The sequence below is a fragment of the Falco peregrinus genome, chromosome 1 (assembly GCF_023634155.1).
Source record: "Falco peregrinus isolate bFalPer1 chromosome 1, bFalPer1.pri, whole genome shotgun sequence".
Classification (NCBI taxonomy): Eukaryota; Metazoa; Chordata; class Aves; order Falconiformes; family Falconidae; genus Falco; species Falco peregrinus.
The window spans coordinates 68,884,303-68,908,139 of record NC_073721.1 but is presented as its reverse complement, the minus strand read 5'-3'; the positions used below and the strand labels follow the sequence as shown (position 1 = coordinate 68,908,139).

General features: G+C 44.7%; 1 long non-coding RNA gene across 1 annotated transcript; it reads left to right on the top strand.

Moving 5' to 3' along the window:
- Positions 1 to 3,594: 3,594 nt before the first annotated feature.
- On the top strand, positions 3,595 to 19,985 carry LOC129783649 (uncharacterized). Its single transcript, XR_008745418.1, has 3 exons — positions 3,595 to 3,718; positions 14,331 to 14,622; positions 18,183 to 19,985. It is a non-coding gene; the product is annotated as an uncharacterized LOC129783649 (long non-coding RNA).
- Positions 19,986 to 23,837: the final 3,852 nt, after the last annotated feature.

Sequence of the window (23,837 nt, the reverse complement as noted above, 5' to 3'; positions counted from 1 at the left end):
GCCTCACTTTCGGCACGGTGCTGCTTCGTGTAGACTCTTCAAAATTTTGTTTGTTGCAGAAAAGAGCAAACGGGAAAACATTTACACAGAAGAGGTGGTGTCAGCTCCAGCCCCTGCTCACAGATAGCCAGTGGCTGTTTCGTGGGAAAGAGAAGCTCTTGCTGGAGCATGGCCTGAAGCCCTGGACACCCTTCTCCCCAGGCGAGCACTCCCTTTCCTTCACCATCTTTCGCAGTCTCCCGAGGACGCTGAATGTTTACAAGAGGTCAAAAGTGAATGGACCTCTATCTATTAAATCTATTAAATACAAAGACGCCACTGAAGAATTGCCTGAGCCAAAGATTGCTGGCTGTTGAGAGGATATTCACAGGAAATAATGCTTTATGCTTCCCTGTTCCTAGACTTTTCCTCAAGCACCTGCTTTTGGCCACTGTAGGAGACAAAATACTAGGCTAGGTAGGCTTTCAGCAAGCAAACAGGATTTTTTTAATAAAAATATATTTATAAAATCTAAAATATAAAAGATAGAATATGTTTATATTTATAAAGCTACATAATGTTAGCATGTTACAAAACCCCAAGGTTTTTGTGAATGAGTCTTTGGCAGTGATTCTAGTTGTATCAGAAAGATAAATATTTATCAAATAATAAAGTAATACAAATGAGAATAACAGCATTAAGGTTGCAAAGTTAAGCACTTAGAGAGAAGATGATATCAAAATAAGGGGGGTTGTAATCTTAGGATTGTAACTTGTGGAAAAATACGATTCTGTTGCCCTCCTGTGTGTACTGGGAGGTAGACTTGCTTTGTAGAGTAACAATCTGTATCTGACATAGTGTTGCTCCCTGGTTCAGATCACAGGGTGGAGGGCGACGAGGGTCAAATTAGCAGCACAGGGTGAGGGAAAGAGTAGCCTGCAGAGTCCGACCTCCACGTCCTGCCTGCGGGAGCCTGTGGGTAGGGAGAGGAGTTGCTGGTGAACACGGAGGATGGCTGCTGAGCACCGAGACCCTGCCTCTGGGAGCATGCCAGGGCAATGCTGGGGGTCAGTGCTGGGGGTCTCGAGGGGAACCACATTTTTCAACAGAGGGCAGAGTCGGCTTCTCGTTTCTGGGTGCTAACTGAGGGCACCTGGTGCTGAGCTGTTGCAATGTTTATCCCCGCCGCACCTCAGGTTAACTAAAGCTGTGCGTGGCTGCCAGCTCCACTTATTATCTAGCAAAATTTCTACTTCACAGCCCAGTTCTAAATTTCTTTTTCACAGGAAACAGGATTAACTCACAGTATATGTAAGTACATACTTTGAAGGATGTGTCTTTGTTTATGCAGTGTCCAGGTAGTCATTTACAGTTATGTACTTTAATATAAAAAATAAGAGCGAGTGCTTTGATGGCAACAGTACTGATAGCCAGAACGTTGTCTAATGCTTTACATGCAAGTACATGCAAAGGGCGTTCTTGAAAAATGGTATGTGTTGGTATAAACATTCTTGCATTGTGATCAGGTATGTGTATACAGGTAGCTTGTCATGTTGCTAGCCTGATAACTCTGAGCAGACAGCAACTGATACAGACAACCTGTCCCCTGACAGACAAGCACTGTTTGCATTGCCTGATGCTGCAAGGTGAAGCGATGATGGCCCCTCTGTGCAGGACCTCCCCAGCCTGCTGGGCAGATGTCCTGGCAGCCTTTGGCACCTGAAGGTGGATTCTGCTCTCTTAGCCCCCAGATTTTCATAAGCCGACAAAGGTTCTGTGTTCCTGTCATGTCTCATCTTTCAAGTTCCCTGTTTGTGTCTGGTAACACTTCCACGTACCTTAATAGTTGCCTTCCCACCTCAAATGTAATATTTTTATATTTCAGGGTCGTGGTTGTCAGCTTTCCCCCTCTCCATCTCTTCTGCTTGGGGAGCCTTCCCTCAGTGGTGGCATTGCTGGACTTTGGGGTGAGGTTAGGGTCAGGGGTGGGCTATGGACACCAAATGTTGCTCATGCCTGTACAGGCTTCTTGGTCTGCAGTAAAAATAAGGGGAGTTTCCTTTGGAACAGCCATTATGTGGGAAAACCCACAGAGATTAAAGGTGGGTTCATCACGCCTAGACTGAGTTGCCTGTGATCCCAGCTGGGCCACAGAGAGACCAAACAGGCTGTCTGGAAGGTCTGGGTTAGGCTATGGTGAGTTGTCTCCGAAGATGTCTGTCTTCCATTGAGCATGGAAGGTGTTTAACCAATTGATTTAAGTTACACACCTATTTTTTTTAAGGATCTTAACATTTGGTGATGTGAGGAGGAACATCCTGACCATATGATCCTAGAGTCGGTTATTGTGACATGAAAGGTGCTTTTTTATTAAAAAAAAAAAAAAGAAAAACAAACAACAAAACCCTAGCCAGTTTCATAATCTATTAAAGGATGACTGAGAGCTGAGCAAAATAGTGCGCTTTTCTAATACGTTGCTGTAGTTGTGCCTTGCCTGGATAAAAAAGTTACCATGAAAAAACACACCTGCAACTCGACCTGAAAATTGCCTCCCAACAGTTAATGAAGATATTGCTTCCCTCTGTGATGAAGTTAAAATGTAATTAAGATTATGTTGCTTTGGAAAAGTCATTGATGATGTGGTGGGTAGAGGGAGGCAAGACTGCTGAGATGAAATGTGCTGGAAATTAGCATGAGGTGTTATGCACTCACAGCAACCTTCTGCGTGTTCTGGAGGTTTGTCATGAGAGTGTCTATTGAGGGAGGTGATGCTTTGACTGTGATACGCAGCATGAAAACATGGGATAAACAGGAGGGCTGGTGTGATAGGGAATTTTCTAGAGATTTAGGTCTAAACTCAATGTAAGCAGATTACTAGGAGGGTGGAAGTGTGTGTAAATAACGATTGGTATCGTTTATCTCTGTGGAAGCATGGGAGAACTTCCCCTCGAAGTGAGAAGAGCAATCTCTAAAACAAAAACTTCTAAAAGATTCTCTGCTCAGATTTTGTTACTTCCCAACATGTCTAGAAGTTACTGTGGAACTGCAGCAAAGAGAGTGAAGTTTTATTTTTGGTTTTTTGTTTTTATTGTCCATTCTTATAATTAAAATAATTGGAAACTGTCAGTTAGCAGCAAAGTTAAAATAAAAAGAAAAAAAATTGCACAAACTACCCAAACAAAACAAAAAACCCTATAGGTGTTGACACATCCTATCATCAGGTTTAGAAGGTAAGTACAAGAAAAACGATTGTTATCAGGTGTGAATTAACATACAGTGAGTTTGCTCGCAACTGAAGAAGGTGACAGATATAACATATGCATTAATAAAACTCCAAATGAAAGGTATGGCCATCATTAGGGATGGTACTTGGAGAAATGCTATTGATTCCAGAAATTGAATTTAATTTGATGGCTTTTACTGTAATTAACGCAATGGTTTGTACCTCCATAGATCTCTTAACATTATTATCTAAGGTGACAAATTATGAAATTAAATGTTCATTTAAGATGTAATTCAAATTTTCTAAAGGTTTTCTTGAGTCAATGGGTCTTGGTTAATTTCCTTAGAGCTAACAGACCTGTGCTGTTTTTTTTCTTATCCTGCCAGTTTTCTGCCGATGATAGTACTCCTGATTTACATCCACGCTGCAATGAAGGCAACATACACAAAGGAAACAGTCACAGGCTCTGATGACTCCTTGTCAGCCCATATTGCATATATTTTGCAAGCTTGAAAGGTATTTTCTTTGTAGCATTACATTTTACTGAATGTAACGTGCACGTATAATAACAATAATTCACTTTCCTTTTGTTTGCCTATTTACCTTGTCATAGATCTGCTAGATGCAGGGTCTGGTTCTCTTCTCTTTTACACCTGTTTTACCCAAGAGCTGTTTATTTTGATGGAGTTACTCCTGATTTAGACCCGTGTATATGAATCTGTTATCTGAGAGAGGTAAATTAATGCTTTTAATCAAGACCACTCTTCTGCCTACCCATCAACATCAAAGCCTAGACATGCTATTAGTTATTGAGAAAGGAAGCACAGTGTGAGTAAGCAGCTGTCAGCTATCTCTGGCTCCCCCATTACCAGAATTTTAGCACCATTACCTCCAAACCATGAATACTTTTATCCTCACAGTCACTTGGAAAGGCTATATATCCCCATTTTACAGACCAAAGCCACAGAAGGATGCAGAATTTAGGCAGAAATGAGGCACCTAAGTCCAAATCTAATCCTCAAGACCACTTTGTGCAGCTGGTACCCAAAGTCTCCCTACTTTGAAGGTGCCTTTGTGGGACTTCAATGTCCACAACATACCTGAAGATTTCTTTCTGGCCATACCTTGAAGAACCTCAGTCTTGCCAGGGCATAGTAGTGCATGGCTAAGCTTTCGCATAATCAGAGCCTGTGGCTTCAGGCCACCACATACTCTGAGTGCGCTGAAATCCTCAAGCCAGGTTTCACATTTAATACCAGTGGAATCACTTTTTGGTTTCTTCCCTTTTGCCAGATACAAAAAGCTCTGGCAGCCTTATCACTGCTCTCACAGCTGGTAGTTGAATGAATAGATCAGCCAAGCGGGTGTAGGTGAGATAGCAGCAGACCCTCTGGGAGGATTCAGATCTGTCTGTACATGCTTCCAGTTAACTTTTTTTTACCGATTTGTATCCAATTTACTGAAAGCCATGAATCTCACTGAGGCGTGGTGAAGAAGATGCAGTGCACCATCTCCATCTCTGCATGCCATCATCTCAGGCAGAACCATGCCACTGTGCTGAACTTGTTTCCTCAGAGATAGGTAGGAAATATGGGATTGTGTGCTACACTTCTTGTGGTCTGGCCGAAATATTCCTGTAGGCAGCCCTGCTTTAAGGTGCTTCATGGAATAACTGTTAGATGGAAAAATATGAACCATTCTTGGAGCAGGGGCTGGAACAGGTGGCTAAATTTTCCTCTGGTTGTCTTAGCCACCAAGTAACAAAGTTGATCTCCTTCTTCCCGCCTTCTTCATGAGTATTTGAATATTCTGAGAACAGGGACCTCATTTCTACAGGAGTGGAGAGTGCCCCAATACAGCGGACTCTGTCATCAGATGGTGAGGGACACTCTTAGGGCAGGGAAGGGTGGGCTCTCCCTGGACAGGTAAAAGCATTGAGTCTGGTTTCCAGTGTCTCGGGTGAATGTGCTGAACTGTCGTATGAGGGTGTAAAACATGGTGTAACACATTACAGAAACACATAATCCCTCCTTCGGTTTTCCAAACAGATAGCTAACATGCCTACCTGGGGAAGAGGGTGCCGGTCTCCGAATCCCAAGCAAGCAGAGGCACTTGTAATGCAGAGCTGGGGCATGGAAGTCCTAAGGAAGGTTGGAAATTAAGATGTAGGAGCCTTAACATTGTCCACTCGTGTGTTTCCCTGCGATGGCCGCTGTGCACCGTCCTCGGCGCTCCGGGAGATGTTGGACCCGCAGGGAGGGGCGGCGGCGGTACCGGCCCGGGGGGCGGGCGAGGTCCCCCTGCGCGCGCTGGGAGTGACAACCAGGTTTAAAGGGCACTGAGGAGCTTCGGGGCAGGGATAAGACACGTGGCGGGGCGGGGGTCTGCCCCGCTCTCCAGCCTGCTGATTAACGGGGGGGGGAGGGGAGCAAGGGCGGGGGGACCCGCGCCTGGGGAGGCGGGGGGAACCGGGGGAAAGCGCGGCGGGGCCGGCCTGGGGACCGGGGGAGCGGCGGGGCCGGGGACACGGCGGGGGGCGCGGCGGGGCGGGGCGGGGGCAGCCCGGGCGGCGCCCGTGGGAGCTGTCCCGCCCCGCGGTGCTGAAACGCCCCGTAACGGCAGCGCCGCGGTGGCGGCTAATCCCGGCCTGGCCCCGCGCTAATCCTGCCGCTCTCCAGCAGAGACCAGTAAGTACCCGGGACGTGAAGAGCAAGGGCCAATTAATTTTTTAAAATACACGGTCCCGCGTATAGACTGCAGTCCCTCTTTATTTGTCGGCTAATTATAGCTGTAATTGCTTTGCTATTTATCCGTGGAGCAGCTTCCCTCATATTGAGGATAACGGCATTAGGAGGCCTCGTGAAGAATACTAATTACTTAAACCCAGAACTTTAGATTTCAGGTCTTAAAGGCAAACGGAGGAATTAATTAAAAAAGGAGATTCGAGCCAGGGTAGGCTGTTAAATGCACTGAGACAATATATGTGCTAGGCTGCTGACCTGAGCAATATTCCTTACTGACAGCACCGGCAGAAAAGAAAACGAGGGAATAAAATTGATAAGCAATTCAGCTATAGAATTATTTTAAGGAGACAGAAAAGTGCACGTTTAGCAAAACAAACATCGTGCTCCGATACTGTTGTAATATTAATTGATGAAAAATTAGTAATAGGTACTCCCAATGGAGAAAGAGTTCTTTAAGCTAAAAAACTAAAAGCTAAACTTCTAGTTTTACTTCTGCACATGTAATTTGTCAGAGAAGTATTGAAAAAATTATAATTAATAGTAAAAAGACAATAAATTTCTATTAATGCCTACAAATACATCTTCGTTACTCACATAATGACTAATAGAAACATTCAGAAAGTAGTTAAGAGAGATTTTTTTAAAACCTAATGGCCAAGAAATATAATCGTACCGTACCTCAGTAATTGTTAAAGGAAGGACCCATTATCTTAATTATGTTTCTGGAGCAAACATTATTTCAATGTGATAAAAGATGACATGACACTAAAGGTAAAGCTACAGCAGATGTTACATGAGTAACAAGCCAATATGCCCACATTCTGGTAATTTCTCCCCCCCAGACATGTTCTCATTAATCTGTGATTAATAGGATTTGAGTATAGTAAATGATGTTGATCTATTGTCTGTCTTTGTCCCACACCATAGAGAGAGCAATTTGTCAGCTTGGGTTTTGTGTGACTATTTAATAGCAAAGAGAGGGAGAGAAAAGACGCTAATCTTCTAATTGGCATCTATAGAGAAAGGTCTAAGAACACTGCTTGCCTGGAAACAGCTTGTGTGCAATTCCTATGCCTGTGAGGCTGAGGCAGCCAGCCGTACAACCCAGGGTGCCTATGGAAAAAGGAACTGTATGGATCTATCACATAATCACCCACCGTTGAAAGGGAGACTGGAGAGCATGGCACGCCGTAGAACAAGGTGCAGTTGCTAACTCTTCAAAGTCTGTTAAGTTTCAGCCTGTTACATGTCAAGGGAGTACTTCTTGACTGGTGTGACTTTAATAAAGACAGAAAGCTTCGTCCTTCCCAGAGCAGAAAGAAGAACGAGGCAGGGGACGAACGGGGGGCAGTGACGGAGACCAGAACATGGGAATCAATGGAGGGAACATGAAGTACCCAAATGCCTTTCCAGTGATGTCAGGTGAACAATGGGTTCGTGCTAAGATGGTGCCACTTATAATCTAACTGTCCTCCTTAGGTGCTAAGGTTACCTAACAATGTGATTGTCCCTCCCATAGGACAAAATACAAAATAATTTCACAATTAAGTCACTAGTCCCAGCTCAGGAAAGCATGCAAACTGCTGTTTAAAACTAGGCATGAGGACAAGTGCTTTGCCTTTCCCCCACCCCTGGCTGTCTATTCAATGTCCTCCAAATGGTCAGAATCAAGACTTGATTCTAAGTGCAGCGGAGGAATGGATCCCTCTGGCACACCCACATTGCATAAAATGTGGGTTTGTTTCATGTAATGATTTGTTGAGTGGTGACCGTAGCTGTGGAGTTCCTCATTCAGTTTAACCACCTGAGATGTTCTGGGGCAATACAACTATTTAAGGTAGTGCAGCAACTCTCTAAAAATAGGATTTTTTTGGAGGACTTATGCCAGTTTTTTACTGGTGCAATTTAGGGCACATTTCTGTAAGTAGTTTGATCAATCCAATGGGTGGAACCAGTAAGTTGCATTAAAGAAGGGTGGGACTATCTTAAACCAGCTTTGCCACATGGAAATTGTGCTGTGGACCTGAGCGTAAAGTTGTTTCTACCTATATAACTCTTCAGTGGCTATAACACAAAAAAAATCTCTGCTGTCTCTGTTTTAATGCTAATGCATGTGAGCAGGATTTAATGGAAACTGATGAAGGATAAAGACTGGATAAAAAGATGTTTCACTAGAGGAAGAATAAACGCACAGACAGAATTGACTCTGATTTAAAATGGAGAATAGTGTAGGGAAAAGAGCTGATAGTCATGAGGTTAATAAAAAGGCTTCCAATAGTGTGTATTTGAGTTTACAGTATTTACTGCCACATTTCATAATCACATCCCTGTTTGAAGCCACCAGAGTCCACTGTTCAGGTGTATGAAACCAGCACCTGGGCATGTACAGCAGCTGACGTGGTGGCCGGGCTCCGCAGTGAAAATGTTGTCGGGATTTGGAGAGCAGATGTGAGTCTGGGCAGGGACAAAGCACGTGGGGAAGTGGGGAGAATTGTAGCATCTTATATATGAATTTAAAAAAATCGAGCATTTCCCTGCTGCTTGGTGATGTTACTTGTGGGCATGCTGAGCACAATTATCACCAAGCACAGAGGGTAGCCCTTTTTCTGCCTTTGGGGGTGAGCACTGACATTTGTCCCCATTTCAGGCATGGCAGAAAGAACACAGCCAAACTGTCCCCATGGAAACACCCAAAAACTTTCCCAGTGGAAAGAGCTCCCTAAGTAGAGATGCTGGATCTATTAATCCCACATCAGAGCGTGCAGTGCCAAAACCCCTGCCTGAGCTGGGGCCGTGTGAGTGAGCTGCAGTGTAGCAGTATATCCATGTCGGCACATCTCTGGTTTCTAGCTTGCTTGTCTTTCAGAGGGAGGAAGATGTCTGTCTTGCTTTGCCACACGAGCTTGTGCAGCACAATGCCAGGCTGTCATGCAATGTAGATTTGTGGTCTGAAACTTGGGGGTCTCCACCTTGTGCTCTGGTCTGATGAACCCCGATGGGACGCTTGCTCTTCTTCTGGACTGCTGTGATCAAGCAAGGGAGGATTTCATCCTCCAAAACTGGAAGGTCTTGGGGCACCTCTAGGGTCAGGGTACGACAGCCTTGGAGAATTGCGGAGTATCCTAGGTGATCTGGTTGCCTCCACCACCCTCCTCAATTCCCTTGGTAGAGGAAGGAGAGGGCCTGCAGCCTGGGAGGACTACTTAACCAGCCTGTTTACGGAGAAGTTTTCATAGGTGTCCCTGTAGTGGTCAATGGGAGAAGAGGGGCAGAACACACCCTCCATAACTCCAGCCTTCTGCCACCATTTGAGGCTTTTCTTGTTGTTGGGCTGTAGTGGCACAGAGATAATAAAGCCTTCGGAGCCTGCACACATCTGTCTGCAGGCAGGCGTTGTGCAAGGACAGGGGAACCACAGGGAACCAAAACAAGAACAGATAGCCACACATCCCTTTTTAGAGGTTAGGGTGCTTTATCCTGTCCCAGATAGAGAAAAAAATGTTCCAGCTCACAGGGAGTTTCAATCTAAATGCATACACCTAGGTAAGCTCAAATCTTACGTAGTACTTTTGCACAGATATACGTTGTGGCCAGGTTCAAATACTGCAAGTTCTAGTTCTTTTATGATGAGGTTAGGTTTTATTTTTAAAATGCTCAGAGCTCTGAGAATGGGAAGGTTTGTAAGGAAGTGAGTAATCAAAATGCCCCCAAATGCTCTCTCTGAGTAGACCAGGAGGTGCTGGGAGGCTGCGGGTGGCTGTCTGTGATCTGGACTTCATCTGACAAAGTCCTCTGCATCAGGACATAAATTTATTGCGTCTGTCCATCAACACAGCTCATTACACGGAACTTGAACTTAAGCTGTGACATATTTTCCAATAGATTAATCTCTATCTAGCATGTGAAGTTGTTGCGAGCACTATTTGTTATTTGATATTTCATGCTCTCAGCCTGCTCAAAAAGCTGCTAAGCTAAGGAAGATCAAAATGCAGAGTGACATTTCTCTTTAGAAAGCCATTATTATAGAAAGACTGTTAAAATGTGAGAATACAGTGATAGTAGCGAGTGTTATAAAACTGTTTATTTAAAACATGACCTGCTTTCTGCCTGTCCCTTAATATCACTGTGCTTAGAGGGGGAAGGAGGCTGTATTTGAAGCAGTTATCTCCTAGGCTATAGCATCTGGTGATATTAAAATGTCATCAGATGAAAATATATGCAACAGTGTCAACCTCATTTGAATATGAAATGCAAAGACAATCCAAGGCAGACAACTGCTTGTTTAGAGTGATATCTGAATCCAAAGGCTGGATCATCAATAATAGATTAAGGGGTTTTTTTGCTTGTTGTAAATTAGAGGTCGGATGGGTATTGCTGTTTTGTTTTTTAATCATTTATTACATTAGGAAGGCTGGCTGTTAGAAAACACTAAGCAGAGTAAAAATGTAAAATACAAATTGGGAAGAATTAATTTTAAAATCTGACACTAGAATAAAGCTTCAAAACCCTGTATCAACTACACTGAAAATTAGATAGTAACATTCTGGTAGTTCTGTCAAAGTCAAATACAGAAGCAATTGTTAAGTGTTGATAGGCAGTGGACAGAAGGTGTAATCCACTGGGAAGGTTTTGATCCAAAATGAAACAGTTTTCTACCCCTGCTAGTCAGGCAGAAATCTAATTACTCTCTTTTGATCTCTATGGAGAGGTAAACCAAAGAGTTATAGGTTATGGACAGTTTTATTGATTTTTATCTCAGAAATCAACAAGTGCAGGCTTTACACTTTACACATACTTGCTTAGCTGGTGTTAGGATCAAATATTTCAAACTGGCTTTCCCTGCTACCAAGTCAATAAGCATTTTAGTTGTTTTGTTCAAGTTGTACTGTTGATGTTAATATTGCAGAACTTTTTTGCACTTAGAAGCTTTGGGGGAAAAGATAGCCAGGTTTATATCTGGGTGTTTTAAAGCAGAAGTCTAAACATTTGTTTATCCATTTACTTGTTTTTCCTCTTGCAAGAAGCAACGTTATATTATGGCAGTAACTAGACAAGTATCTGTATTTTTAGCTTTGCGTATGAGAAATGGATCTTCATGGTAAAGGCAGCAGAACCAGAGTCTGAACAGGAAGGGTCTGCTGGTTCCTGGAGGTTTAGAATCCCTTCGATTGACAAGGTAGAGAAGGGTAACTGCCACGCAGCCGGTAACAGCACCTAAAACCATTTCTGGAGTGCTCCCAAGACATTTCTAAGGTAGTCCTGGAGTGCGAGGGAGGAGAAGGCTTTCTGCTTCTGGAGTTTGCAGTGAAACTTTGAGACCAACCAGATGCAAACTCCACTGCTCATATGCTAGCACAGAAACGTACCTCAGTCCTTTGTCCTGTCTCTGTGGGTGCAGACATTGCCACAAACACCCACTCTCATCAGCTGCAGCTTACGGCAATATTTAATCTTTAAACAACCCCACCCATTCTTCTCCAAGCTACTTACCATAAATCCTATGTAATTTTGCAGGATGAGTTCAGACACAGGCCAAAATGGTCAATGGAGAGGGAAGTCCTTGTTTTTCACGCAGACCCACTATAGGCATTTTTGATTAAGTTTAAATCTACGGGAAAGATTTCACTGCTACTCTTACCCTTAAAACCTTGGCATGCAATCGTGTCCCTAGCTCAGCAAGCAGGAGTTGTGCCATCAGGCTAAAAGATGTCAAGATTTCATGCCAGCTTTTTAAAGGTATAATTATTTGGGGCCTATTGTTGTTAATTACACATTTTCATGCAATCTAATTGGTCTTCAAGAATGTGCATCGAGTCAGGCTCTGCTTGTTCATGCACACAAAAAAGCCAGTCATTCGCATTTAGCTCCGCTGTCAGAGCCACAGGCACAGTCACAGAACCTAGGATGAGTGTAGCTTCAAGATTATTTTGATAGCTTCTCTTCGTCGTGTCCTGGGAGATAAGGCTGTTTCTCCCACAGCTGCATTTTTTCCTGAATGACTGACAACCCCTTTAGAGGAGATCAGCCCCTTTTTGTGCCCTTTCACTCACTCGGAGGTTATCAGCTAAAACTGCACTCAGCATTCAATCACATCTTTCCCCTGTGGCCGTAACTCCTGTTAACACAATTAACCTTCTGATGGGAACATAAAATGAATCTAGGGAGGGAAAAAGAGCAGAAATACATTCCCATGTTAAGGATTAAATGGCCATAGTGCTTATAGCAGTGGTTTTTCACCTCTTTCCATAACACTGTGTGGAAGGGGCTATTAGCAGGAATTCACCTGCCACAAAATTCTCCCTAGCAATCCCAGCAGCTCTTATTTTACCAGAAATATTTTTACTTCAGGGTTGAGGGAGAGTATTATGGGACATAAAACCAGATTTCCAGCCAGATGAAAATCTGTATTTGTTTGTGTTTTGGTTTGCTGACCACCCCTCCAAATAAATCTAAATCTGAAAGATACCAATTGACAGCCAACGTTTCCCTTTTGGGGGGAGGTGGGGGGATGAGGGGGACAAATAACGCTTCTTCTTTTGTGTTTCTTTTTCTATGACAGTATTTTGAAATGATAAACAGACCCATTGCATATTCACCTTTGTTGTCATTTACTGGCTGTGTTTCTGTCCTGAGCTCTGGGTTTCTCTGCGTGTGTCACCCCGGCTGTGCCCTAGCGTGTACCTACTCTAAGCATGTTTTAGCCCATGGTATTTTTGAGTGATCTAAATACACCCCCAGCCCTCCTGAAGCTGAAATATGAATATTCATTCATTTTTTCCCTTTTTATCTCACTCTCTGCTCCATGGGTGGCTCGTCCTGAAGAGGCAGGGGGCTGGGGTGGAGGCCAGCAATGCCCACCTTGGGTACCATGCACAGGCTGCAGCATGTTTTCTGGTGAAGTTTAGTTCCTCTGAAAGGGAGGAGCAAGCCTGACATCAGCTTTCCTCACTTTAATTACTGTAAGTGATGCACGCACCCCACAGGTGCTCTGCTGGTCTGGCACTGAATAAACCTCTGGTCTGGCTCGGCATCCCACTCTGGTTATCTTGAGCGAGCTAATGCTCTGCTTGGTTTTCCTCTACAAAAATGTCTGTGGAGGATCTTCCCTCAATTTTAAGTGCACCAAAGTCCTTGAGCAAAGACCTGGGCAGGTATTGGAACTGCTGAGGCAAAGCACTGGGAGGACACTCCCTTGGGTGCATTGGCTCCCAGCGGTGAGGTGAAGGTGGAATGGGGTTGGGATGCACTTATTGTCCAACCAGCTGAGCCTTTATCCCCTCTGTGGTCAGGAGAAGGGCTTGGAGGTGCTGGGCCTTTCGACTTTCTCTGGTCTTGCCTACTCAGAAGTGTTGTCCGGCAGCAGATACCTGGCTGTGTGTGGTTTCAGTACTCCAGGCATTTGTAGGATGCTGCGGTGAAACCTGTGACTGAACAAGGGATGGAAAATAAATACCACTTTTCTAGCCTAGGCATGTCCCCAAGCACAGACAGTGGTTCAACTGAGCAGCAGCTAAATGAGATGAGGACATTTTGTGTTTTCCTGTAGGATTACAATAACGCTGATTTTGACCTTGCCCCATTTACCAGGTTTGCATAAAATCAGTAAGTGTCTGGGTCTAGCTGCTGACGGTGTACCTGCACTCTTCCTCTGCTGGTTGAGTCGGTTTAATGCAATGCCTCTGGTAGCAGATCTAGGGAACTTTGATCATTGTAGCATCAGGTATTTAGTATGCAAGTGCCAAATTTGTATTTTCAGCAGATTAGAGCTAATTGCTTGAACAGTAACTGAAGCAGGCAGCGAAAGAGAACAAGCTGCTTTTTGATATCTGTAATTCTTACAAGTTTTTACATGTTGCAATATAAGGAATAGGTTTATAATGCAAACTGTAAAAACAAACAGACACAGCAAGATAATTGAATTTTTGGGACAGACTTTAATAATGCCCAGTCTGCTTTGCATGTTGTTACATTTTCAAGTTTCTTCCTCACTTTCTTGCTACAGCCCTGCCTTCCTAAACAGGGGTCTGGGGGACGATCCCCGTGTGTATGGACTTTCCAGTGTTGCTGCTGTCGATTTGCAAGTGTCATGACATTAAAACTTGTGTTGAAAACCCCACAGTTAATGCTGGAATGTGTCCCTGGCAAAATAAAAGAAAGTCTTTGCAGCTAGAGACAAATGCCTTGCACTGCTGAAGAAGAGCCAAGGGAGCTCTGTGAACCTGCCCGTTTGCAGATGAAGCAGCTGTTGGGCTTGTAGGAGAAGAGCAAGGAAACACAGCTGATGGGGAAAGGAAGATGCAAGGATATCAACTGACAACCAAAGGTTGGGCTAATTTTCATTGTAGGGTTTTTTTCTCTGTTTTGTAGCTCTTTTCCCTTTTCAGTTCAGACGAGTTAGCCGTTCGCCTGTCCTTGTCCTGAGAATTGATTGTTGCTTCCATGGGAGATTGCTGGCATGAAGAAAACACTTACAGTAATTAAAGTGAGGAAAGCTGATGTCAGGCTTGCTTCCCCCTTTCAGAGGAACTAAACTTCACCAGAAAACAGTTTTGTTTCAAAGCAGGCTTCATTCCAGTGGATGGAGTATCCATACAGACACAACTGAAACACGGCTTATTGTAGCTCTGCAGCAATGGAGCACAACTGTGGAGCTCTGCGGTGGAGATCACACTTGAGGTAAGGGTACAACAGAAGAACTGCACATAAAAAGGCCAATAAAGGACGAGGCAAGGTTAAATAATATTGCATCCCTGGCTCGCTTGCCACAAGAGACACCAGTTAGCTGCTGCCCTTCCCCGTGCAACTGCCTCCAGCTCAAGCAGCCTCTCGCACATTCCTGCTGTGGTACCTTTAAAGGACACAAAGGCCAGGTGTGTTTGGCAGGGTCGCAGGGAGGTGGCCACCAGGAGATGGGGTGTGTGCTGGGGCAGGGGGTGCGTCCAGGACACAGTGTACAGAAGTGATTTCTGCTGAGCTGAGCTGGCTGTGAAGCTCGCAACCTGCTGGGCTGAGGGCAACCTTTCAACTCAGGTTTTCCCACTGAAGAGAGAGATGTAGATACAAACTGAATGGCTGAAAAAATGTGAATTCAGGATGTAGTGAGCAGCTCTTATCCTCCTGAAAGACATGTGCACTGGGGTGTTATGTAAATCCTGAAAGGATACAGCTGCCAGCTCATCCCGTTGTTGAAAGGGATTAAGTCTCCGCGAGCACTGGGAGCTCAGGGATTATGGTTCAGCATCCAGAAGGGGATGCACCCAGGGTGATTTACAGTGTTTAAGGGCTTTCTGCCTTCACTCAACACCTATAGCTGTTAGGATTTCTTTTGCTTGGTTTCTGGAGGTGGCAGAAAATATACTCTTACCAGGTTCTGCTGAAATGCAGAACATTGTGGACTCTCTTTTCCTAGATCCACACCTGGATGTGCTACTGAAAAACAGTATTTGAGAGATGGCTGTCTTTTTCTGCTAAACCAGGTCAGCTTTACCCAGAGCAGCTACCACGTATGTCCTCCTTCATTGCCCGAGACCCATGTCTGTACCAAGTGGATCTGTCACTGATCTTCTCCCAGAAGAGCCTTGCTCTATTTTATAGTCCACAGCACTTCGGATTACTTCTTCATGTAAAAGTTCACTGTTGCGGGTCCAGCCCCTGGGAATTACAGCATCTGAGCTGGCTCTGCAGTACTGGGGTGATGCCGTTATTAATCCTTCTGATAGGGCTGGAGCAGTCACTGTCTGGTGGAAGAGCTTGTGCATTACTACATAATACATCAAACCTCCGGTGTGGCAGCTTCTTCCAAAGAGCAGATAAATTTTCCACTGCCCTGTGTGCCTCTGTGCAGGGGTCTGCCACCGTGTGTACCGGGGATCTGCTTTTCAGCATCAGGGGACTCAGCTAAGAGAGGGGCAGGTGAGATTTGACTATTCTGAAAAATGTGACCTGCTTAAGATACCACTTAACACGGCCATGGGGTTTTGTAAGAGTCTTCTCATAAAGTTCTTGAAGAGAAGTAAAAGGGTCTTAACTGGGAAATACACGGAAACAATTCTGTAATATAAATTATTCACTCTTCCTCATCTTTTGCTGGTGGAGGTGGTGGGACAATCTCCTGCACCAGTGACTGTGGGAAAGCCATACCTTTGCCCTGCCTTTTAAATATATTTTTTCTTTCAGATATACTCCTTTTGTTAAAACTCTGGAGAATAACTGAGGCTGTACGGGTCTAGGCTGTCCACTGCTGTTTTACACTCTGCATGATCTAGTTTTGCTTATCTGAGGATGAAGCTCAGAAAACAAAAAAGAAACCAAGGGAAGATGCTAACAGGGTTGGACCTGCTGTTTCAAAATATCTGCTATTCTCCATTTTTCTGGGCTTGTGCTTCCTATCCCTTTTGTTCCAGTAGGCATCACTTGATGAAAAAGAAGTACAATCCATTGGTCTGCATTTCAGAAAGTAGTCTTTAAACTTCCAAACACAGAAGACATTTTCACCTGTATTTTCCAGGCACAAAACCTGCATGTGTAAAAATATCAGAGCAAAATTGGCAGTGTGTGCCTGGAGGTCCCTTTGAAAAAATGGATCCATTCAAAATCGTATTTCACCCTCAGTCCTAAATAACTGATTTATGTTCCAGGTGAATTTCTACAGCAATTTACAGTTCTTCTACTTTTTCAATTATCCATTTTCCCCCTATTGAGATCTTACTCATTTTCATTTACTTCTGCAAAATCTTTTTTCCTGCTCACAGCACCATTATGCCTTCCCCGACTACTTCTTTGAAATTAAGTGCTTGGTTCTTTATCTTTTCATCATTAATTACCAATGTCTTTTTGACCTCTGCTTTGTAAGCTACCGTGTCGTATTTCTACTTCCTATCTTCTAGGCTCGGTTTAGATTTTTTTTTTTCTTCAACAGCCTGCTCTGAATAGCTTTGTTCTTGTTTTTCAGTCCATTCCCAGAATGGCCACACAGCCGAACCTTTGCCCTCCTCTCTTGTTTTTCATCTTGTCTGTATTATATCAATGGCCTAGTTAAAAATGCATTTTATAGCTCTCTGAGGCCAAGCTCCTCTCCGTTGTTCTAATTACACTGATTATAATCTATACAGGTATCTCAATAACCTTTTGCTACGCCTGTGGGCCAGCTAGCACCTCTCCTTTGAGGGCCAGATGCAGTCGGGTGCGAACAGAAGCGGGTGTCGCTGTAGGACTGGGGGTTTGGTTTAGGAGATGGGAATAATATGAACAGAAGCCACCCTGTGAATGTTGGCTTAGTGAAATGTTGGTTTAAAGGGCTGAGGATTTTTTCTTGCGGAAAAATGGTGAACTTTTATGGCAACCTCTTCAGTGAGATGGATGACACTTTGGTAGTTTGGGAAGGTTCAAGCCTGTCCTTAGGTATCCACATTATTTCTTGGGCTGGTTCCACATAGATCATTTCACCATACATTGCAGTGGCCTTTTCATTTGCTTCTTTCTTCATAAGCATTCCCAAAGTTCTTTATTTTGTAATTGAAAAAAAATCAAATAGTTCATCAGTTATTTTCCTGTCTTTGCCAAATCTCCCATTAGCGTCAGTGGAGCCTCATTTAGCGAGCGAGGTTAGACTCCACCATCGCCTTTAAGTATTCCTTTCTCGGGAGTGATGGCTAGGAAGGAAGGATGGCTGGTTTTTTTTTTTCAAAACCGTGAGAGCGGCTGGGCCTTCTTGCCGAAATATATTTTATAAATGTGTAAAGGGAGACATGATAAATGCAGGCATTTGCTGTCATTTTGTTCTTTTAAATAAATAACTGAGTATAATGAGTCTCAGCCACAGAACGAACATAATGAACCTCCAAAAAAGATGTTGTCTGAGAGCAATATTTACCACTGAGGAAGGGATTGTTACAGAAACAAAAATTGTTTAGACGGTAGTGGGTGAGATAAGAATCTATTAAAGGAATTAAAAGAGAAGATGATTCATCACACATTTCTGCTTATTTGTAAGAAGAGACACATGAAAGGCAGGGATTTCAAAACATTTATATTAGAAAAACATCAATAACAAAGCCCCCTGATTTAATTTTTCAGTCTCTTGGGCTTCAAAAGAAGATGTGACTTTTCCACGTTTGCCTTGAAAAACAAACAGCACTGGAAACTAGCAAGGGCTCAGTTTGCTTCGCTGCATTTCACGTTTAGATCAGCCACCTATACATGGTATTTACACCATTTTCTTCTGTGTGAAAAACTAGGAACTGCTTTTGTTGCATGGACAGCCAGATCGCCAATTCGTTTCAAAGGGGTGAAGCGTTTCTCCCGATGCTGCTGCCGAGGCTGCTTGCGGTGCGCCGAGGAAAGCCTGTCTCACCTACTGCTCGTCCTGCATACGCTCCCCTGCTCCAGTCAGCCTGCTGCCCTCCCTGCTGAGAAACCCTCTGCAGCAGGGATCGGGGTAGTCATCAACCGCCTGTGTCCTGCTTTCCCCTGTCACTGGCACGAGGACATTGCAATGGTGTGATAGGGACGTACTTTTATAAGGTTATTTGGGTACTGGAGCAAGGTCTCGCAGCACAACTATGGTAGAAAATTTTTCTTCAAGTGTTATTCATAGCAGAATACAGAGAATGTAGATAATAATATCATGTAACAATTGATATCGATAATGTATGATTAATCTATTATATAACATAATAACACAGGATTTCTGCGGGTATGTTTGCTGTAGGGGGATAACAGAGAACAAAGCAATGAAAGCAGGAAAGAGAGAAAGAAGTGAAACCAAAGGAGAACGTGTACATAAACAAGCAAGCTGTTAGCCAGCGTTGTGACTCTGTTGGAAGAAATCAGGAGTTACAGTTTAGAAAATCTCAATTCCTTTTGTTGTACAGCTCGAGTTTTGATGAACAATGTTTTTTCAGCTGTCTCCTGTAAGTTGACATCTACTAAACAGCCTTTGAAAATGAACTGGCTTGTACCCGGTCCTGCTAATTTGGATGGGGCAGTGGGTAAAATCCTGACATGGTGGAAAGCGGCAGTGACTTCCCCAGCAGGGGAGTGGTACGTCAAGGACCAAACACAATTCTAAGGTTGAGCAGCAGTTGGGAAAGACAGAGCCGGGGAGGAGAGGGAAGAGCAAGATTTGGTTCTTCCCTGAGTGAGTGGTGCCCTGGGGAGCCGGAGCCGCCTGGCCGAGCATCACTGGGAAGAGCTGCATTGTTGCTGCAGTGCTGCAGCTCTGCTCCCCTCCTCTGACTCTGCCTCAGCAGAGCCCAGTGCTATAGACCTAGTGCTATAGACCTAGCCCTACAGCTCCCCGACTCCGAGGGAACGTACAGCATCTTCAGGAAAATGAAGCTGAGCTGAGTTCAGGGCCACGGGGTCAGTGTCAAACTCCTGCCAAGCTTCTCCAGTCCGCCCCATGGGCTCATTCCCATGGATGTTCCCATCTCCCAGGATACAGGGTACTGGGAGGGGAGGGGGGATGAAAGGGGTGAGGAGGCCCTGGCATCTTGCACGGTCCTTTGAAAGGTGCTCTCAGATCTAAGAAGGTCAGTGGAAAGTTAGGGGAGCTACACCCCTGTATGGAGGCATCTGCCTCATCCCCCGAAACACCGCCATCCCCTCAGGGGCTGGGCACAGCAGGCTCTGGGGCTTTGCTTTTTAGGAAAAAAAATTACTCGTTCCTGAAGTACAGCTTGGAGGGGGGGTGGGGAGGGGGAGAAAACCCCCATTTTGAGAATTAAGGAAAACTTTATCAGGCTTTTTTATTTTAATGGCAATTTTTCACTTTACCCTATGCCATTTAAAAATGCTGAACTGCATTTTCGCTCCCACTTAAAGGTGCGATGAGCCTTGTAAACATGAACTGGGCACAGGACATTTCAGCCCGAGAGCCGACTGTTTTGCAGATTCATAATGGTCTAAAGAAAAGTGCCTTTACACTAAGAAATACCACACAGCCATAGGAGTCACTGCCTTGTTCGCTACAACACCCAGTGCTTATTTTAAATCCCAACTCCGCTATTCTTTATTGCTATTTTCATTTCTGATACAGTTCTGCTTGTGTATCTTCCAACTGAACATACTGTGCTTCTGTTTAACTGTCTATTTATAGTCATAAGAGAAATAAACATATAAAATAAATGCATCTTGATGCACAGCTGTGCAGGAGTACAGATGTTTTATTAATGAAAATGAATCCAGCTTTTTGTAAGTCATGGCAGCAATATAACATATCATTGTTTGCTTCTCCGCTAGATGGTCCCTGCTGTTTTTACATAGAAATTCCTGTAATACTTAATGGACATCTGGAAGAATTCAGCCAATTAATCGAATTCACGCAGGAGCTAGGCTAATGGCTGTCTGAAAGGCAGATTACATTAAATCAAACTTGCAATATGAATGAAAGTACTTAATCATACATGCAACATTCATTAGACGCGGCACAGCAAGTGTTTTGATTACTTTAATGAAAGATCAGGTAAAGTGCATCAACTGAACAGATTGAAGAGACAGCATGCTTACAAATGTTTGATTATGTTGACTATCAACAGAAACGGTGCCAGTAATTTATAGCAAAACATATTTGGAAGAGGAGGAGGAGGATGGAGCTGGCAAACTTGGGAGGGGAAGTGAAATTTGGGCCTCACCTCCAAGTGCTTTAATTAATAGTCAGGATAGCGAGACTTTAATCAAATGTCACAAAAGCAGCAAAACAGATGTATTTGGAGAATCCTGTATGGCAACAGCTAGGGATCACTTATGTTTGCAGTACTTAGAGCCTGATGCTGGTTTTGAGTCCCCTGTGTTTTGTCTGACTCTGCAGTAAACAGAGCCAAGTCCTAACCGGAAAAAAATATTTTCAAAACAATGAGATTCATGCTTGATTTTTCAGCCTGCAAAAGGTAATGATTTCAGCTTGGTGCCGCTCTTCCCTTCGGGCTCTGCAGGAGACTCCCCCCAGCCGCCACTGCCCTCTGCGGCGAGCGCTGGCTCCCGGCGAGGACAGCGGGGCTGAAGAGGAACTCTGGCTGCGGGATATCCCCAGGCACCGCCGCGTTTCCCCTTCTCCGACCTCGTCAGCCAGCACAGCCCTTTGTCGTTGCCCCTGGGTGATGACCCAGCAAAGATGGGCAGTCTCCAGCCTGGTATATCTGCTGAGAGCCAGTGCTGCAGCATCGTCCCTCCAAAGCTTCACGCACGGTGGGCATTTGCCAGGTCTCATTTGGGGACGAGCAGGGCAGCTGACTGCAGAGGCCAAAGGCACACTTTCAGAAAAGAGCAGCAGGTCTCTGGTCAGTGCTGCTTTTCCTTTGCCCCTGCCCCTTCGTACTCCCCACACAGAAATGAAGCACTGTTTCCTTCTGGGAGCTGTCCTGCTCCTTCTCGCTTTTGTAAGAGGCAGGCACCCAGCTCAGGTGTGGTTTATTTCCTTGTAATGCAATTTTCCTACTGGTTTCTTCAGGTGCTGCTCTGCCCAGTTGTTTCTAGCCAGCTTTCTGTTGGTTTGCTCTCCTTCCCCCATTCCCTGCCACTGTTTTTCCTTACCACTGCCTCCCACGCTCCACCTGCCCCTTTCCTGCGCTGCCATCTGCTTTGCAGCGGCCAGGATGTGCCTGCACCTTATTCCTCAATAATTCCTGCCATTCCTTTGCATAGGCAAGCAAAGCTGCAATAAAATCCTTCTGGCAGAAGCTACCTGCAGCTTGGGCAGGCCAGGGAAGTGGGAATTCAGTGGGGCCTGAAGAAAACGGAGGGAGAAGTAGACAGGGTGCCATGGAGAGGGGCTGTGAAAGGTCTTGAGCGACAGCCCGGAAGAATTGCCTGTTGCCTCTCCGAACCAGAGGAGTTTCATGGAGGAAGCTGGCCTTCGCACAGGGGCATGAAAAAATTCTTGGTGAGCAGAAAGAAGAAAAAGGTAAGTATTTTCCTGAGCGCTTAGCTCCCTGAACCATGTTCCTGCAGGACTGGACGTGCTCCAGCACCAGCAGAGAAGAGCAAGGCAAAGTGTGGCCATAACAAAGTATGTGTGGCTGCGATTCACCTGGTCCTGCTCTCTGCTCTCCAAAAGCCTCCTGGATTGAGCCCTGTTGGGACATTAAGCAAACTGCAGGTGTCTCTGTCCTGCCTGAACTTTACTGGAGGTAGGCATGGAGCGTAGACACTGCTCCAGAAGCTTCATTTCCTCCTGCTGCCCTCCTCTTGCCTCCTCACCCCTTGCTCTGTTCGCATGCAGAACTGCTCACCTATCTGCATGTACATCTGCACGCAGTGCAGCTGCGACTCTGCCTCACTGAAAGCCACTATTGCTATTCAATATAATTAATAACTGTGACCTTTCTGTACAAGGAGTATCTTTTTCAGTGAATTATAACATGTAATGATGTTTGTAGGAAACAGACTGCCGAGTATCTCATGCCAAAGGAAGCCAAAGCTTCCTATTTATGACATGGGGAGATCAATAAATAACTCCATTACAGGCAAATCTGTCATAGCAAATGGCTTCAGCCTGTGAGGTACAAGCCAAAATCCAGCTGAAATCTGTAATGAAATAACAAAAGTCGTAACGGTCCCATCGAGGCTCTCGGATGACTTGTATGAGTTTGGGAATGCCAGGCTGCTCCCTGGAGAGGACCTGGTGTCCACGCGATGGGCTGATGCAGGCAAAGATGGGGAAGAACCCAACACGCGGGAGCACTCATTTGGCCCTCCCGCTGCTGCGTACTTACGGAGCAGGGGCCTGAGCTGCAGCATCACTGTCCTCTCAATGTCAGCTTAGTGATGGCAGCATGGCGACATTAACAGCATCACTTCATTTATGAAAAAAGAGGAAGGTTGAGTATTTCCATAGTGTCTTCAAATCCCTCTAGCCTGAGTACTTTCACAGAACCGTGTTTCCTACCTTCTCTTACAGAAAGCTTTTTGTTAATATTTGAGCAATGAAGAAAACAGCAGCTGTTAGCATCGTTTTCCCCTCGAGGCAGATTGTCCTCAGGTAAAACGAAACACAATTAAGGTACCAGCAAGGTCAGTTATATTAGACAATCCATATCCTCATAATGCAGATATTTCCTTCAGTGTCTGTCACTAGCATCAAATCCCCAACTGCAGCAAGATAATTGGCAGCTTCCTTCTAGGGGGAAGATAAAATGGCTTGTGCTGCCACCAAAAACAGCTTGGATTTTGTTTGTGTAAGTGCTGGAGCCTGGGGGTGGTATCGCTCATCTAGCTATATTGCTGGACAGTCATGTATCAAGGACAGGCTTCTGAGGCGGCTTCTGTCTCCCTCCCATTTACTGCTCCTTTAATTACAAACCAGATGTTGGGGGAAGATTTAAAAGTCAACTTTATTTGAAATTCTGAAATATAAAAAACTCAACCACAACAATTTTTTTTGTGGTGGGGAGGGGAAACATGAAGGAGAGAAATGTTCTTTAATCCTTTGCTTATAGTGTTTTTCTATTTTATTTTTAACTCTTATTTTTTAAAGTTGTGGTTATTTTTTCTTTTATTAAGTGGCCAAAGGCATTTTTCTTTTTTCTTTCTGCCCCCTCAGCCCCCAGAAGAGTTTTTAGGCTTTTCTCTGAGAACCAGACCTCACCCGAGACCTCTTCCCTCCCAGCCGGGATTGCTGTCATACATTCCTTTCACTGTTTATGCCCCGAGACTGTTCAGAAACATCAAATGCAGCTGCCTGCTTGCTTGACAACCTTTTAATTGGGGACCACATTGCACCTCCTCTCCAGTGTCCACGTAGGCTCCCAGGTGACCAGCAAGGAGCCAGCGCTGGCCTCATGCTCTGCTGGAGACATGGCTGGGGCTGGGAGCAACGGGACTCCTGCCTCGCAGCCACAGATTGTGGTCCCTGGGCGGTGTGAGGGCGCTGGGACAGAGAAGGACCTGGGTGA